At 35.7% G+C, this 18798-nt stretch overlaps 1 non-coding gene across 1 annotated transcript; it reads left to right on the forward strand.

The window, feature by feature from the left end:
• Positions 1–11604: 11604 nt before the first annotated feature.
• Positions 11605–15323, forward strand: LOC112289457 (uncharacterized). The gene is made up of 2 exons (XR_016505664.1): positions 11605–12037; positions 12611–15323. It is a non-coding gene; the product is annotated as an uncharacterized LOC112289457 (transcript).
• The last annotated feature ends 3475 nt before the right edge of the window (positions 15324–18798 follow it).

The following is an 18798-nucleotide window of genomic DNA, read 5'->3' on the forward strand; positions in this document are numbered from 1 at the left end:
TGGTAACTGTAATGCCTTATGGAAGGTATTCTCATCAATTCCCAAAGTCCTCCCTTTTACAACACTCGAACCATCCTCAGGATCATAGTTCGTCAAGTATTCTTCCAATAGTTCTATATCGATTGATGGTAAATTGTCTGCCGCTCGCAGAAAAGAATAAAGCTGTGCACTTCTAAAGTCCTTCTGCTGCGTTGCATTCCAGTAAATTTCTAACCGCATGGGTTCCATATTTGTGAGTATACAAAGAGAAAGCTCATCCATATTACTCCTTGACCTCACTCTTCTACCCTCTTCCTCCTTCTCCGAGGCTCTCTTCACCTTCTCCCTCGACATTATAAATCTCTGCGTATTCGCACTAATACTATGATTTGCCGTGAATTCTCCACTCACGAACTATGCTTCAACAATTCTAGACAAAATACTGAAGACAGCTACACAGAGTGCCCCTCTCCTAACTATTTATCCAGTTATGAAACAAGAATCCCTAATCTTGATTGCTGATGTTCTAATACACTAATCAACCGCTGTCATTTGCCTCCGATTAGACACTTATGATGGTAGGCAAGTCATGATGAACGGCATGTCTGCCCCCTCCAATCTTGATAAACCCGCCCCCGGGTTTGTGTGTAATACATGCGTAGTCAGTTTCCATTGATACGGGTTGTGAATTTGGTTCCCGTGAAATCTTCCAATTGGACGGAACCATTGGGAAAAGCGGCCAATACGCGATAGGGTCCATGCCATCGAATTTGAAATTTTCCCAAAAAATTGTAAAAATGGTTGTCGTACAGCAGGACAAGATCATTGGGCATAAATGATTTTGTGCGGAGTTTACTATCGTAATAACTCTTTCGGCGGCGCTGAATAGCTTCCATGGTCATCAAAGCCGAAGCCCTAATCTTGTCCAATTTTTCCAATTCTGTTAACCGATATTGGAGAGATTCTTTGTTACCCAACCGTTCTTCCAATGCAATTCTTAAACTGGGAACCTCCAATTCTATTGGTAAGATGGCCTCCTGCCCGTATACCAATTGAAAAGGTGTGGAATTGGTCATTACTTTATACGCAGTTCGATATGCCCACAATGCTGCAAATAATTTAGTATCCTAGTCGGTTCCCGCTCCTGAAATAGTCTTTGTTAAGATTTTACAAAGGATACCGTTGGTCTTTTCGGTCTGCCCATTGGCACGTGGATGATAAGGGGTAGTTTTTCGATGTTTGATCTCATACTTCGTTGTCAATGCTTCAATGGTTACATTAATAAAATGGGTTCCTCGATCACTAACCAATTCTTTTGGACAACCAAAACAAGTGATAATATTCTCATATAAAAATGTTGCTAAAGTAGTGGCATTATCAGTTTTTGTTGCCGTAGCCTCCGCCCATTTGGTGACATAATTGGTGGCTACTAAAATATAACGTTTCTGTCCATTTCGAGAAGCAGGTGCAATTGGTCCGACGAAATCAATACCCCATTTTTTGAATGGTGCCTGCGCCAAAACTAGTACCAAGGGCATGGCAGAAGTTCCAGTAGGTCGACCAATTCGTTGACAAGGATCACAACGACGAACATATTTGTGAGCATCCGAAAACATTGTTGGCCACCAATAACCAGCCATTAAAGCTTTACGCGCAGTGCTATCACCCGCAAAATATCCTCCACAGTTATCCAAATGACATCCTTCCAATATGGTACACACTTCACTTGGAAATATGCAACGTCGTAAAATACCATCCCATCCTTGTTTGTATAATGCGGCTCCAATCATGGTATACGGTGCACTTCTTATAATCAGACGCTGCTTTAATTTTTCATTATAAGAAATTGGAAAAGTCTGAAATGTGAGATATTGGATCAGGTCACTATATTCGGGTGTAATAACCTCCACAGCAAATAATTGTGCATCCGGAAGGACGTCGTTTATCGGCTCATTACCTAGTATATTCGATAAACGGGACAAGTGATCTGCATTGGCATGTGTCTTGCCAGGGCGAACATTAATTGTAAAATTGAATTCTTGGAGAAGTAACACCCAGCAAGCAATTCGTCCACTCAATTGAGGTTTATTTATCATATACTTAAGCGCATCATGATCAACGTGGAACACAAACGGATAGCCCAGTAGATAATGGCGGAATTTCTGTACAGAATAAATCATGTGGAGGGCTTCTCGCTCGGTAGTATTATAATTGCGTTCGGCCATAACCAATTGTCGACTCGCAAAATATATTGGATGATCACGGTTATTGTCATCCTTCTGACTCAATATTGAACCAATCGCGACGTTGGATGCATCGACATAAACCTGAAATGGTTTCGTCCAGCATGGGGCAACCAATATTGGTGCAGACACCAATTTTTGCTTTAAGGCCTCAAAGGCAACACTGCATTCTGCCGTCCATACGGGACTAGATCCATCCAATAGTGGTTTTTTTAGCAAATTTGTCAATGGCTGACAAAGTATCGCAAAGGAGTGAATAAAATACCGATAATAGCTGACATGGCCCACAAAGCCACGTACTCCTGACACCGTTTCTGGCTTTGGTAAAGCCAATATTCGAGTTACTTTATCTGGGTCCGTAGCAATACCACGGTTGGACACTATGTGGCCCAAGAGTCTTCTAGAGGGGACTCCAAATTGACACTTCTCTGAATTCAATGATATACCGTACTTATCGCATTGGTCCAGACATCGTCCCAGGCAGTTCAAATAATCGGCTGTCGTACTGAACGTGCAAAAATCATCTAAGAATATTTCCATTGATACTCGTAAATAATCTTGAAAGGCCTGTGTCATCACTCTTTGAAATGTGGCTGGTGCATTGCATAATCCAAATGGCATCACTTTGTATGCAAATGTATCCCAATCTGTCGTAAAGGTCGTCTTGAGCTGGTCTTCTTTGGCAATTTTCACTTGATTGTAACCCGAAAAACCATCCAGAAATGAATAACATTTGTGTCCTGCTACGGCATCCAATATACTGTCCGTAAAAGGTAGAGGAAAATAGTCCTTCTTGGTAGCAGCATTGAGTTTTCGAAAATCTTGACAGATTCTAATCTTGCCATTTTTCTTAGGTACCATTACCATTGGTGAGATCCATTCGCTATACGGAACCGGATAAATGAAACCCACGTGTAATAATTTGTCCAATTCCTCCTTTACCATCAAGGAATATTTTGGGTTGAGACGGTGTTGTCTTTGACGAATTGGTGTAGCATCCGGAACCAATGTAATACGATGTTCACACACCGTTTCTGGAATACCCTTCAGATCTGCATACGTCCAAGCAAAGGACGATTTATGCCACACGAAGAATGCTTTCCACTGACTCAATTCATTACCTTGAATACCTTTGTATATCTTTATATTCTGGGGTGCGTCAGGGGTATTTAAGTTCAGAGTCTGGAAAACAGGTTCTTCCACAGCCGCCGATTTAAAATCGCCTGTTGGCCCGTCGTCGTGCGAAGGAGACTGCAACTGCTGGTGACTCATGTCTCACCGCATTGCACTCACATGATTGACATCATATCGGGTCATCCATTCGGTAATAACATGATCCGAGTTAGAGGCATCCTCCTAATGGAGTAAATATTCACCGGGGCCACCACATTGGTAGACTCCTCCCTTGGTTGTAGAAGGGGTTTGACCTACTCCAAATTGTGGTGAAACTATAACATCGTCATCTTCCTCAATCAAGTGACTCTTGTTATCCGATGTAAATTCTGATTCGGGCAATTGGGTTTCTCCGTGATATTGTACCGCGTACATTTGTAGAACAATCTGGTCACTGCCTTTTCCAATTGTCAATGTGCCGCGGCCCCAGTCGTTCTTAGCCTTGGCTTGATACAACCAAGGTCTGCCCAATAAAATGGGATACGATAACGTAGAACTCTGTAACCTAAATACAACATAATCGATTTTGTATGTCAATCCCGCGATTACAGTGGCAATATCGCGTAAGATTTCCATCGGCTTAACCCGACTATAATCTGCCATTCGCAAAACTAATGTCGTAGGAAGCAATTGCTTTAGATCCAAGTCTTCCATTGTATCAGCGTTCATTAAATTCATACTGGAGCCACCATCGACTTGTACCCCTGGAATTAAAATTCCATCGATTGATACATCGATTGTTGGTGCTCTCGGATGTGGGTTTAAGCTAACTTCATGTATTTCTCTAGTGCGGGATCTCCGCCGTATTAACGCTGAATTCAATGTTGATCGACATTTCGGTGCTACAGCCAAAAGTTGCTTCATTGTAATTGAAGGCTGGATAACATCCAAATCCTTCAAAATGTCGTAGGGTTGCATATTGAGAGTAACTCCCAATGCTCTTTTGCGTTTCATTGGTTTCGTTTTGACTTTGTTTGGCAGTAATTCCTTCCTCTTAGTCGACTCTTCGACTACTAAAGGTTCCTTCAATGGGTACGAGCTTATATTGGGTTGTGCGGGTATTGGGACGTGGTCATTTGGAATTGATCTTGATGTCCCCGAAAAATTGGCACGTGAAACTGAAGTGGGTTCCTCGTCTTGTTGAGGGCTCAATATTGGTATACGTCCCAATACTGATATTGGTTTGGTCCGCCTCTTGGACGGCGCTACTATTGTTACTTCGATTGGATCATCCAGGTCCTGAATTGGATTCTTGCCTTTCTATTGGTCCCTGGTAAGCACTGCGTTCACCACCTTCACACGATGTACTGGTGAGTCTCGTTGAACAGGACCTTTGTCCTCCGCCGATTGGCTTGTTTGCATCTGCTGGTTCCGATTATTATAATTAAAAGCCGCATTGCACTGCTGATAAGTATGACCAGACTGCTTACAATTTCCACATATTGGGGCATAATCATCACTTGCTCTTGGATTAGGACATTCACTCGCATAATGTCCGATTTGTCTGCATCCATAGCAACGAAGTGGTCTTCTGCCAGCTCCTTCAGGGATATTGGGTGTCTCTACTGGTATATAACGGCTCGGTCTATTCCATGTCGGTTGAGTAAAGGATCCTGATTGACCCATTGGTACTGTAGATTCTGGCATTGGCTTCTGCATGGGTGAATATTGATGATATCCTTGCTGATTCACCCCCAAGCCATGGGTATTGGATATACCTTCTTGGTGAAATTCAGAGTTTTGGAAATTGGAATAATTCTTGTTTTGTCTATTCGCTCGATTTCCATTCCAGCCGAACCTATTATTTGTTTGTACTTGATTTACATCCCACGAAGTTGGTTGACTCATGGTTTGTTGTCCGACTTATTGTTGTTTCCTTGAGTTCCAACAATTGGCAGTGGTATGCTTACTCCCACAAAAGGTATATTGAACCATCATTTGGGGTGGTGAAGAACATTCGGTTACTAAATGACCTTGTCCCTTACAATTGCTACACCAAATATTGGGTCGCATATTGGTCGGTTTATGCCTTTTCTCTTTATCCTTGGCCAGATTCACAGCCAATTCATCCATTTTCTTTGTTAATGTTAACAGCAATGACTCATTGGGATCCCTTGATACCAATTCATTGATTAATTCCTTCGTAGGTATTGGTTTTTGATACGCGGAATAAGGCACATACGGTTGTGACGATGATGGTAGTACAGCCTGCAATGGAACGGCATTCACTATTCCCTGTGGAATTGTACCATAAACACTCCTTCTCGGATAACTTTCCGATGCGTCATTCCAATTTGTCATTTGATAACCGCCTTGCGATGGAATCATCGTGGTGCCAACGGTTAAGTGCTGGTCGTAATGACATTCCTCCCATACTTTTGCTCGCTCAAGAGATGCTGCAATGGTAGCTGATTGGGCCTCCTTTACAAACATCTTCAATTCTGGTGGGTGTAATCCATTAACCAATATGGACAATACAAACGATTTTGGCATTTGGTTATTTGGCCATTTCCGAAGTATATCTGCTACACGAACATAATATGACTGTATCGCTTCCCCTGGTACCATTCTGTTGTTCATTAATCTTTCTCGAAGACGTTCTTCAAAACCAATTGATCAGAAATGGGCTAAAAATGCCGTTTTCAATGCCTCCCAATTGATAAATTGACCTACAGGTTGGCAGTTATACCACTCGAACGCTGTATCTTTTAGTGTCGCTGGCAACCATCTCAGCCAAATGTCTTCTGTCCTTCCATTATTGGCTACATACGCCGTCAAGAATTGAGACAAATGTTGATCTGGGTCCGCATCTGGCAAACCATGAAAAATAGGTAATGGTACGACACTAGTCGTACGATCGCCGAAGATACCCATTTGAACTGCAATCGGAACGGCTGGTCTTCCTGCCGCCATTGAATTTTCTGTTCCTTTGAAATTTGTTTTAAAATAATCTCTGCTTTTCCTTACTCTAATTATCGAGCTCTCAGCGGTCCTTGCTTTACTGTTATTTCCCGCAAATAGTTTTATTGGTTGACTTGCAGGTGAAAATGTCGGATTTTGAAATACAATATAGTTGCCTTTATTAGCGACCAATTCATGCCAATCTGCAGAGCCCCTATTGCTCGTTTCAGCGGTACCCCCTACTGAAAAATTACCCAATGTAGTACCAAATACTTCTATGTCTCCTTCTCTTTCAGTTAACGGCCTCAACATTTCCACTGGAATGTTGACAAAATTTCCCGCGAGTGCTCTTGGCAGTTTTTCTAATGGTACATAAGACTGCAGAATTAACAGTCTGTCTGGTTCTTGATATGTTCGGATGCGCCGAAAAGCTTGCAACCATGGTTTAATCCAATTCTATCGATGCTTCCTTTTAAGATTACGTTCTTGCTCCTCTCTACGCAAGTTCCTTCTTTGCGCTCTTCCCTGTCTTTCTCTCAACTGATTTATTTTCCTCGATGCAATGCTCTCGTTCTTATTAACAATAATCTTTCTTCAAACACTACTGAAATCGTCTTCCATTGCCCATTTTCTCACACGTTTGTAATTAATTCCTAACGCTCAAAGCTATTATCACTCCCCGGCAGCGGCGCCAAAATGTGATTGCTCGTTTTACTTATTCCGGAAGAAACTTCCCAGAATAAACCCATATAGGGGAATTCGAACACGGGGAGTGACTAGTTGCTTGAGCGTTCACGTTAGGGTCACACAATTAATTACCTCCAATGTATCGTCACTATTTCCATTGTCTAAGCACATAAGAAAACGATAATCTCTCCTTTCACCTTATCACTCTCTTCCTTGCAACAATTCAGTCATACCAATAACTGTTATTTCCACCAATATATCTTCACTCTTATAATCTCCAACTGTAATACCTCAACATCACAGCTTCAGCACACAATTACCCTCATTCCAATTACTAGAATTCTTCACACAGAACTACCATTCACATTACAGTGTTTCACACAACCACAGATTCACTCTTTCTGCTGAACTACATTCAGATTTCAGCATTCAATCTCTCTTCTTCTCATTCAATAACATATAATTCCATTCACACTTTCATTCCATGATTCACTTCACAATATTCAGAAACTCTCAATACTCTTATTTCAAAGAACATAACAACAAAAGAAAAGAGGTAGCACCAAGCTTACCCTGGCTCACACTATCACAGTAATGGCGGTTTCTTCCTCTCTCTCATCCTCCTTATCCTACCACAAGATACCAACTGCTACATCTCTAATGAAAACTGCTTTTCCTAACTATTCATCCATTTTAACTACTAAACTACCTTTCTAACAGTCATCTATGCATGTTTACACTATAAACTAAGTATCTACAAATCAGCAAATAACTACTTATTCTGCAGTAATCAATTAAGACACGTTTTTAATATATAAATTAATTATATTAAAAATACTATAAAGCATTAGAAGTTAATTTATAAACTATTTATTTTATAAGTATATTAGTAAATTTGGCATTATTTTTTTTAATGTTAGATTTATTTTTTGATAATAGTTGATATTTTGATTTTTTTAAATATTAATAATATGATGGTATTTAATGTTTTATATTTAGGATTTTAAGAAGAAAAGAAAATAATATATATACTTATATACAAAGTTTCTTCTTGATGATTAATAACAGCTATTTCATCTATTGTAAGAAAAAGTATTGATTGTTAGAAGTTATTAACTAAATATAATAGTTTAAAAATACAAAATAAAATAAAAAAGACTTTGGAGATCATTATTTTACTTGATTACTTGATTTTTAATTTAAGAATATGCAGTTTATTAGACCCTATTTTTATTTAGGATAACATATGGCACAAAAAAATAAGAGAAAATAAAATAAAATAAAATATTATGTAGTAGAATTATTTCATAATCATACTAATTTGTAATGTTATCAAAGACTTTTAAAGCTTTGGTGCAATTTGATATTTTTATTTTATTAACAAAATAGAATGTAATATATATATATCTTCTTCTTTTTTTCATCAAAAAAAATTTATGAATAAGTTCAATTCCAAATTATTGATTCAAATCAAAATTACATAGTGCTTTAGATGGTTGGACTACAAGTATTGATATTGGTTTGGTTGGTTTTGGTCTAAATTTAGACCAAGTTTTATTAATTTAATTAAATTTTCAGTGACATTTAATTTTTAGTTACAATTAATTATAGATCAATAATAAAACTTGCCATTTTTGAGTTTTTGCAAAACAAAAATGGACATTTCTATGTGATATTGTTTGGTTGAATAAAGTTGAAGGACTTATCTTTGAAGTATTTTTTAATAAGTTAAAGTTTAATTTTAATATAAAAAATGAATAAATGTTTAAACTATCTTCAATACTAGATTATGAATATGCATTTGTGAGAAAATTTATAAAAAAGATTGATAGAAGTACTCTGATTATTAGTATTATTTTTAAACCCTTAAAGTATTATACAAATATTGCCATGATGATGGATCTAATGAATTGAGAATCTACTCCAATCAACAAAGTATTAGATTGAAGTTAATCAAACATTTTTAATTGTTTGTTCTATTCATTATATGTCAGTATGTATGTGTATACAAAAATGTTTAAATTTTTTTTATAAACTTTACTATAAAAAAATTCAGTATGTTCTAATATTATTTCTGAAATATTATTTCTATAATTTAAAAGATGAATTTAGTAAAGATAAAAATAGAAAATATTATCATATTAATATAACTTCTAAATTATAATTTAATTTTTAAAATTAATATATTTTTTTTTATAAAAAAATAAATAGAAGCTGCTAATTCATAATTATTAAAAATAAATTTAGTTTTTTAAAATTTTATAAAATTTGTTAAACTATTAATTTATTCTAAAATATACACACATAAAAATATTAATACTAAAATCTTGATTATATCTTGATTTTTTGATACATTTTAAATTAAAAAATACATAATTTAATAATAAAATAATATTGACAAAATATTTTATAGAAAAAATAAATACATTTATTAGTAAAATTCTTACTTTCAAAAATATATATGACTTTTCTTAAATACTATCATATGTATGTAATAAACCTTCAATCTAAATCGCTTTTAATTCTTATAAGATTTTTAAAATAAGTTGATCAAATATATAAAATTTAATACTGAAATAAGTTTGAAATTTAAATTATTAATTAAAAATCTCTTTAAAATTATTATTATATTAATATTTTATTAATATTATACTAAATTATAGCATAATACTTCTTATGCTAATTAGATATTATTTAGTACCATGGTATAGTTAAAATTATAAAAACAATATTACAAAAAAAAATCACATTAAAACCTTATAGCCTCTTTATGACATCTTCTACACCCCTAATGAGGTTTGATTAGGCTTTAATCCTTGATTACTTAAACAAATTGACCTTTATTTAATTTCCGTTTATTTAACTTTTTTATTTTTTATCTCCTATCTTTAAACCTTCATAATTTATTTTAAATAACTTAGAGTTATATTTTCTTATAACTTTATATCAAGTAAAAATCTATTAAATAAATTATAACAACTTTTTGAGTGCATATTTATTTAATTGTTCATCTTTTATTGTTTTATTTTTTTATTTTTTATTTTTTTTTCTTCTTTCTTTAATTCTTGTTGATTATGCTTCTCACCACCAATTATGAGCAACATTAAATTAACTCCATCTTGTAATTTTGGTTAAAAGGTGAATTTTACTCTCAAAATAAATACACATAATAATACAATTTTAAAAAGTGACCTAAGGTAAAGTGATTTAAATACTAATTTTAAGATAATAAATATAATGTAAAATTAATGAACTAAAAAATATTTTTAATAAGTGCTAATAGAAATTTTTTAAAGAAGAAATATTGAGACAAAAATAATAATTTGGTGGTATACTTTGGCTAAGAAAGGAAAAAAAAAACATGCACAAATAAATTATTAATTGTAATTTATTGCCATTGGTAGAATTGCATATAATAATTCAATACACTCTTTTATTTAACAAATAATTTTTTTTCCAATTACGATTTGATACTTTTGACTTTATAAAAATTGATAAACTTGTGGTAGAAGATTTAATAAATCATTTGTTAGAGTTACATGCAACAATGAAGGTGCAGTTAAAAAAAGCTCAAGAATAACAAAAGATCAATGCAAATGCCTATTGCAAGGAATAATCATAATTCAACGTAGATGAAAAAATATGATTACTTCATCGTAATATCTAGACTACTCGTCTTTGAGATAAGTTGGACTATCATAGATTTTGACCTTTTTTTATTTGTGAACAAGTCAATCTTGTTGCTTATTGATTATATCTACCAAAGTCTATGAAGATCTACCTCGTATTTCACATGTCTCTTTTTGAGCCATATAAGACAATGAATATCTTGAAAAGGAGACAAATATCACTTCTTTCTATAGAAATGAATAATAATTAAGAGTTCAAGATAGAAGAAGTCTTAAATTCAAGGTGATGTTGAAATAGGTTGAAATAACTTATTTATTGGTAAAAATATGATATTAATGAATAGACAAGGAAGCCAACAAAGAAGCTTGCAAATGTAGTAAAGAGAGTTGAAGCTTTTCATTGACAACATCCATCAAAATCAAGATAAAGAATAGAAAATCATCATTATAAAAGAAATAAGATTCAAAGAAGATAGTATTCTACCTTCTACTCTTGTTTTTAACTTCTGTATATTTGTGACATTAAAAAGATAGAGAACCAACAACCAATAGATTTTATTCACGATCTTTCATTTACTGACTTATCAAACAAGAAATTATAATTGTTACAACCTTTAAGACAATATTATTGTCATATAATACAACTAATTAGTAAAAAGAGTGAAGAAATTATTATACTATAGAAGTACTTATTTCAAATATTAAAAAAAATTATCTTATAAAATAAAAAATAGTCCAAAAAAAAATAAAAATAAAGATGTAAATGCTATCTTTTTGCAAAGTAGGCTTCTACTTACTTTGTAAGGTCATAAATGGCATGTCATGATGTACAGAAGGAGTATGATGGGATTTGTGCTGGATTATGACAGTGGGCACAGTAAGGGTGTTGACTTTGAGCAGGGCCATTTGTAATGCCGCGTAGGATTGTACTTCAGCACATGCTTTTTGTAGGATATTGAACTGAGCTCTACGGGCCCATGATATATGAGCAGCAGCATTTGTTGGACATGTCTGGCGAAGAAACTCACTGAGGAGAGGAGAAGTGCTCTTCTTCAGCTTAAGCCCTTAGTTATCACATTTGTATTGTGTTATGAGGAGGTTTAGGTTTTTGGAAGCATTGGAGCGAAGAATTGTACGAATTGCGTGTATTTAAGTTGGGTGAGAAATCGGTAGTCGCCGCCTCACTGGCTTGAAGATTTAATGGAGTGCAACAGAGATGAAGCAATTCGAGCCAAGGATATCGCGGAGAAGAAGTTTGCAATTCAGGACTTTCCTGGTGCCAAAAAGTTTTTTCTCAAAGCTCAGCAGTTGTATCCTGCTCTCGAAGGTGTACCCCAATGGTTAGCCGTCTTAGATGTTCATATCATGGCTCAGATGAAAGCCGGGAGCAATAGCAATGAGACCGATTGGTATGGCATTCTTCAGGTACTTGTGCTTTTTATGCACTTATTTTTTCTCACAACGAGTCGTCACTATCGAATCTCTTCATTCAAGCATATTTTGTTGGACCAACTTTCAGATGGACGTTCTTCGATGCACCAATCCACGACAGGCGCATTCATATTAATTGCCTTCTAATATTTCTAGCACTACTAGTATGTTGCAAGCAATATTTTCACGGACCATCATAGTGCTTAGCTCAGTGTCAATGCGGGCTCACATCGTGAATATGATTTGTAACTTGAAAACCAAAGTACGAATAACGTGTTTTCTGTGTCCAAACATTGGTCTCTTTGAATTATTCAGGCGAAATTTTTGTGATGTATTTTAAACTATTTGAGTGGTATTTGCGGGGAGTAATCTGTGTGAGGTAAACGTTCGTTGACATGGATGACTTAGGCATTTCTACCGACACAATTCAACCACTTTGTATCATGAATTCTGATTGGCCGTAAACAGAACATACCGTTCCTGAATATAAATGTACCGGTGAATCCTGGTCGATCGTGCACTTGGGCTTTAGATTTATTTCTGAACATTATGAACACTTTGTCTTAGGTGGAGCCAATGTCGGATGACAACACAATCAAGAAGCAGTACCGAAAGCTCGCTCTACTGCTTCATCCTGACAAGAACAAATCAATGGGAGCCGAGGCTGCGTTCAAAATGATCGGAGAGGCTTTTGGAGTTTTGTCCGACAGGGGGAAGAGGGGTTTGTATGACTTGAAGCGGAGTGGGGAGTCTAATGTTTCACATGTGAAGGAGCCATCGAAGGCTTCGTATCCCGCTTACCATGCAAAGTATCAACCAACTGCACAGGCAACACCTGGTCCTGGCGCTCAAGCTCCGCACCCTTCTCTCACCTTTTGGACATCATGTCCTCTATGTCGAATGCAATACCAACATTTGCGCACTTACTTGAACTATCAACTTCTTTGTCAGACATGCCACAAACCATTTCTTGCGAAGGACATCAATGCAGCGCCTGTAAATGGGGCCTCTCCGTTCGCCGGTTGGACACGTTCTTCTTTCGACAATAGCGGTCCTATCCCAGCCAGCTCAGTTCCTCCAGGTCCCAAAAGAGCCGAGCCGTTCAATTTTCAGAACCCCGGCCACACCCATTTCAGAACTCCTGCAACACCAGGTGGCATGGCTGAAAATGGACATGCGCACATCCCTGGGGATGTTGACCCAGCCAGGAGTGGAAACATAGGACCAGGTGTTGCCGGAGTTCCATCAAAAGCATCGGCTGCTGCAAGCCTGGTGCAGGAAGCATATGGAAAGGCCCAGAAAGATAGAGTGGATGCAGAGAGCGAGTTGAAAAGGAAAGAGAGAGAGAAAGACAAACAGTTGCGGCAACAAGAAAAGGATGCTTTAAAGAAGGCGCGCGAGGATGCCAAGGCAAAGGAGGCTTTCGAGCGCTTGATGAATAAGCGGAGGGAAGCAATCGACCAAGAAGCCAAACAGCATGCTGCTCGGAGAGATACATCTAGGAAACGACTGAACAAGCGCAAGAGAGAGCAAGATGACGAGGATGCGAGCCCTACAACGAAGGTAAATCCAACAAGGAGATCTTCACGATCTAAAAGGAGAGTGGCTTATGGACTTAATGGACGTGATGACGACAATTTTGATGATGCTTCAGAAGAAAAGAAGCTCAGAATATCTGCTAATGGTGTCGACGCTGGCTTTGGTATCAGTGTAGAGAAGGGCAAGTTCACGACGAACTCTGATGACGAGGACATTGGAATTGTAAGAATTCATGTCAGTGGTTGTGTGAAGGAACGGAGTAGCGGGTCTGTATTTGTTAACGACACTAGATCGAAGGATTCCTTGCAACAACGTTTGGCTGAAAGGTTCAGAAGAGACCTTACAGTTAAATTAGGCAAAGCTCCTAATTTGCCGAATGTTGTGGACAGGTTGAAGCTTAAACATCAGGAGGCCCATCATCTTGCTCATTCGTTCGATATACCTGACAAGGATGCTCCAGCCGTTCCTGGTTCTGAAGAGTGTGTCATTAGTGTTCCCGATCCTGATTTCCACGCTTTTGATGCAGACCGTACAGAAGCTCATGTGAAGAAGAACCAGGTGTGGGCCGTCTTTGATGAAACAGATGGGATGCCTCGGTTTAATTGTCAAGTGACTAAAGTTCGTCGAACTCCATTTACGGTGTATGGTTCATGGCTGGAGCCGATTCATCCTCTGAAAGGCACCTTTCGCTGGTTAGATGATCGTGATCTTTCAATCTGCACGGGTGAGTTTCAGCCTGGTGATGTCGCCAAATTTGACCAGATAAACATGTTCTCACACTTGATGCCGACCAGAGCGTGCAAGAATCTTTATGAAGTCTATCCGAAGAGGTCTGAAGTGTGGGCTATTTACAGAGATTGCGATAAGGATGTGCCAAAGTCTAACGCAGATGGAAGCGTTATATTCCGGTGCAAATTTGTAGAAAATAAAAGCGACTTTTCAGCAGTGACTGGGGAGGTGGTGTGGTGGCGCTTAAGAAGCTCCAAGGATACAAAACCCTCTGGGTATCTGAGGGAGATGTTTACCCGCTTTCAATAAGAAACTGGCACACATTTTCCCATCGTGTACCCGCAGTGCGTATAAAAGAAGGTGACATGCCAGGGGTACCTGCAGATTGTCTGGAGCTAGACCCAGCATCAACCCCAACTGATGCCTTGTAAACACCATAGTTTGAAGGCATAAAAGGCTAATGGGATGTGTGTCTGGCTACTGCATGCACATTGACGGTGAAACCTGGTCTTTTTCCGTCGAGGGATGGACGTCTGACTTGTTTGGGATGGTCACTCATGGACTTAATCCATGTTCCTTCAGCATTTGTCCTCCTTGGCAAGAAGTAGCTGGTCAGACAGCGGCAGATTACCCCCACATACGAGTCTCCTTATTCAGGTTTTTTAACCATCTGAGAGCCACCTCCTACGCATTTACGCCATGAATTAGTCCAAATTCATGGCTTCCGTAGAAAATTGTTTGCAGAGGTAGGATAGCTAGTTCGAAGCCACGTCTCGAAAGTCTCATGGCAAATTCGGGCAGTTTTATTGTGTAGAATATTAGGCATGTACAAACCCAGATTCCGGTATTTCAATTTTGCTACTTGACCTTTCAATAATTTTTCTCCTGCACAGCCATTTTTTGTGGAATATTTGGTTGCTAGTCCTCAGACATGTAGTTCCTTACTTGGACATCAGGTGATGACCTAACTGTACTTGAACTTGAGTGATATTGATAATTGTTGCTTTGTGCATCCCACTTCACAATATACACCTGTGGTCATATAAATAATTCATTGCAGATACCTTTGATCTACATGGAAAGTTTCTTCGGAATCTTTCCACTCGCAAATCCAAACATGCTGTCTGTGGAGTCTCCTATGATGGAAGATAATTAATGAGGAGTTCGTTTAGGACATGCATACAACGCCTGTAATGTTCTCAAGTGAACCAGCAAATTAGGATCCTTCGTACATTCGTCTTCACAAGACTAGATGCGGTTTAGATTTACTATTATCAGCTTGTGAGCGTTTACAATAAAATGCTACAAATACAATATTATTGATGTATGCCAACCCTAAAATATGACTGATAACTATACCAATAATAGAATATGAATTCTAAATTTTGTTTACAAACCTGATCACACTTTACAATTATTTAAACCTAAAACTCAATTTTAGGACATCTACATTTGTGTAGTTATAGTGTATGATGAAGACTATTTAGTTAATCAAGCACTATGGGGAAAGAGAGTCATTTTATTTCAAAAGACTATCCTAGGAATGGGTCTAATCATCAAGACATAAAAACAATTTGAAATCGTAGTTTATTTTTAAAGTTCTGTGGACTGCACAATTCCTGTTGTTAAAAAATCAAAAAATGAATAAAAATCAAAATAAAAATTAAGAAAAAATCGAGAAAAACAAGTTTCTGTATCATAATGTTGCGAAATTGATTTTACGATCGATATAATATAATTAAGATATGCAATTCAGAAAGAAGGTTTAAAAAACCAAGCCCAATCGTCATAGCTATTGTATTGAACTGCGACCATTGATGGGTAAAACCCTGTTGACCATATGAGGTCAAATCCTGTTGACCATATATTATATATATTAAAAAGTATAATACTCCTTTTTACTTGAAAAAAAAATACTTAACTTTTTTAGATGAGTATTTCCTATACACTATTAGTTACAATCTTAAATTATCATGATTTCTTTTCTTTTTTTCTTTTTTGAAATGTAAATTGATGTAGTACATAATCTTTATTCATCATTGTCCAGTCTAAAATACTAAGGGTATAGATAATTTACTATCATTAATGTTGATAATTTGCAGCAATATAGGCAAGGACTTATAAAAAATAGAAAAAGAAAAAAAAAAAAAAAAAAAAAAAAAACATTCCATTTATTGGTGATATTAAGTGGCAAATCTGTTCTTTAAAAAAGATGCAGAAAGTGTTCATGGAAAATACTGTCACACCTTCCATGAAATTTGAACAATTTCGTTGAACCAGGTTTAGGGAAATCATTCATAAAAACTATTTAAAAATAAATAAAAATAAAACTAAGAAGCAATTGTAAAAGAAATATCCAGTGCAAAAAATGACACCATATCATATAGATTCTGATTATAGAAGCTGCATGATAAATTCTGAGCATATACCATTCTCTTTGAAAACAAAAACATCCTACAGCTTTAAAAGAATATTTTAAAAAAATTAAGCACAATTATAAGCAATTCAAGCACAACATTATTTTATAAAATATAATATATTTGATTCAATAAAATGAATTAAATTCTTTTAATTATTTTAATTTTAAATTCTTTTAAATAACATCTAGAGGTTCTAAATGTAGAAAATTTAATAAAAAAAAGTTGTAAAGTATTAGAATATTTGTTTTAAAGTTAAAAATTATATTTAATGTTCAAATCAAATCCTTTAACTAATCTTTATTCTAGAAAAAGAATTAATGCTTTTTATGAATTTCATTACATATATATATATATATATATATATATATGCTTATTTATTTATTTATTTATTTATTTAATTTTAGTAATAGTTGACTATATAATAAAATGAAATTAATTGTATCTTTTACAAAAATTATCATAAGTAAAAAATTTAAAAAAAAACAAGTTTTTTTATAATTAATATCTCTGAATATTATAGTCATCTAATTGATAATTTGTTTTCAATGAGTACTTTAGTTCTTTTAAAAGTATTATAAGGCATTCTATAAGAACTTTAAATCAATGATTAATATTTTTTTTAAATTACATTAGTTTTTATTCAAGAAAGTAAGAAAATATCTCAGAATCAATAATTTCAAAAATAAGAATAGGACATATTTTTTTGTTTGAGAAATACCATTATATTTCAACCATAAATACTTTTATTGTTTGATATTTTTAGGTTTTTAGATTTTGATGAATTTTTGATAAAAACTTTGATAAGTGGATAATTAGTATTTAATGAAATAATTAAGTTTCAACTACATGATATATAAGAATGAAAATAATCAATGTAAATCTCTTTAGAATGTTAAAATCAATATTTAAGTTCACGACTATCAAATCTTAAAATAAATTAGAACATAAAAAAATTAGACAACTTTTAACTCAAAAAAATTGTCACGAATTTAGAATACTAACTGGAAATCTAAACAAGAAGCTTAAGAAGAATTGACAAGAACTAGATTAATTAGATGAGTACAAGAACAATACTAGAGAGGTGAGCTAGAACTCCAATAGGTATATTGTTGAGACTGAGGATCCCCTCAGTCTCAGCTCTTATATATACTACAAGCTAGGAAGCTTCTCAAGTAGCTTCTACAAGCTAGAAAGCTTTTCAAGCAGCTTCTACGAGTTAGGAAGCTTTTCAAGCAGCTTCTACAAGCTTGAAAACTTCTCAAGTAGCTTCTACAAACTACAAAGCTTCTCTAGAACCTTCTAGAATCTTCTACAACTTCTTAGTGTATGTCCTTGACATCACCTCCTCTTTTAGCTTTGAGGTCTTCAAGAAGCACTCCTATTGCAAGTCAATACCAATGTAAGAAGTTGAAAATTTGTCACATAGTGTCTACAATATATTCAAATTGTTGTTTGCACGATAAGTAGTTCATTGGTCCTTGTAATCAACGATAGTATCCTACGCCTTCGATTTTTGACCAGGCATGAACTTTTGTATCTTCATTGTAAAAATACCCTACAAACACTCCTTTGGAAAGATCACCATAGGCAGGTTCTACCTCAAACACAATCACTAGCGACCTGTTAGTAGGTATCCTTTGTCATCTTCGTGGTACATGCGGTTCTTCATCTCAGGGTCGTCTTCTTAAGATACTTGGTTGAGAAGACATGACTGATATAGTATCTATCCCTTGCCTATCCATATCAGACCAAAAAAATAAGCACTAAACATGGAAGAATGGGCTCAGGTTATAGATTTATAGTCTCTAACTATGTCTTTTAGTTGTTCCTTCTCTCCATTCTTTATAAGGCCAAGGATTAAGAGGCTTCAAGGAGAAGGGACTTCACAGAAAAACTTTCATCGAAAGGGCTTAAGTTTTTGAGAATAGCGTCGATGAAACTCTTGTATTTTTTGCAACGCACTGATAAGATTTTTTGTAGGTTCTTATATGCGCTCATCATAGCTGCTTCAATGCACTAGGTACTCCAATTTCTCCCACTTATACCATGAATCTAGTACCTTTTCCA

Source organism: Physcomitrium patens, chromosome 12 (genome assembly GCF_059467195.1).
Source record: "Physcomitrium patens ecotype Gransden chromosome 12, ASM5946719v1, whole genome shotgun sequence".
Classification (NCBI taxonomy): domain Eukaryota; kingdom Viridiplantae; phylum Streptophyta; class Bryopsida; order Funariales; family Funariaceae; genus Physcomitrium; species Physcomitrium patens.